We start from the raw sequence: 384 nt of genomic DNA on the forward strand, positions 1-384 counted from the left end.
CAAAACCAAAATGAACCCTTTTCTGACAACAGGGTATCCTCATACCAGTTATTAACCCAGTCCAGGGTGCAATACCATCACGACCAGTGTGACCCCCAGACACTGCCTTGCCTCATTGGTAAGTTCTGCCATGATGGAGTCTGAAGAAGAGGAAATAAAAAAATGTAAATAAATACTGCCACACTATCTGTGCTGTCTCTCAATTGCATGACAAATTAGTTTCAATTTGGGATATATTTTATTTTATAATCACTATGAAATGATTTTAGTGTTTGTGGTTTTAGTTATTTTCAAACTGAAATCCTCAAACTTCTTATTATTTGGAGTTCAACATGTATCAGTTGAAAATATTAAAATACTTATACATATTAATCTATCAATCCC

At 34.1% G+C, this 384-nt stretch overlaps 1 protein-coding gene and 1 long non-coding RNA gene across 2 annotated transcripts in view; one reads left to right on the top strand and one right to left on the bottom strand.

The window, feature by feature from the left end:
• The window catches only part of LOC119585102 (acetyl-coenzyme A synthetase, cytoplasmic-like), a gene marked incomplete in the record, with an annotated part of 90,055 nt that overhangs the window by 24,037 nt on the left and 65,634 nt on the right, over nucleotides 1–384 (top strand).
• LOC119585103 overlaps nucleotides 56–384 on the bottom strand; it is a 1,681-nt gene continuing 1,352 nt past the window's right edge. The window contains exon 5 of the long non-coding RNA XR_005229872.1: nucleotides 56–140. This is a non-coding gene — a long non-coding RNA (uncharacterized LOC119585103). The remainder of the gene's footprint in view (nucleotides 141–384) is intronic.

Source organism: Penaeus monodon, chromosome 19, assembly GCF_015228065.2.
Source record: "Penaeus monodon isolate SGIC_2016 chromosome 19, NSTDA_Pmon_1, whole genome shotgun sequence".
NCBI classification, from domain to species: Eukaryota; Metazoa; Arthropoda; class Malacostraca; order Decapoda; family Penaeidae; genus Penaeus; species Penaeus monodon.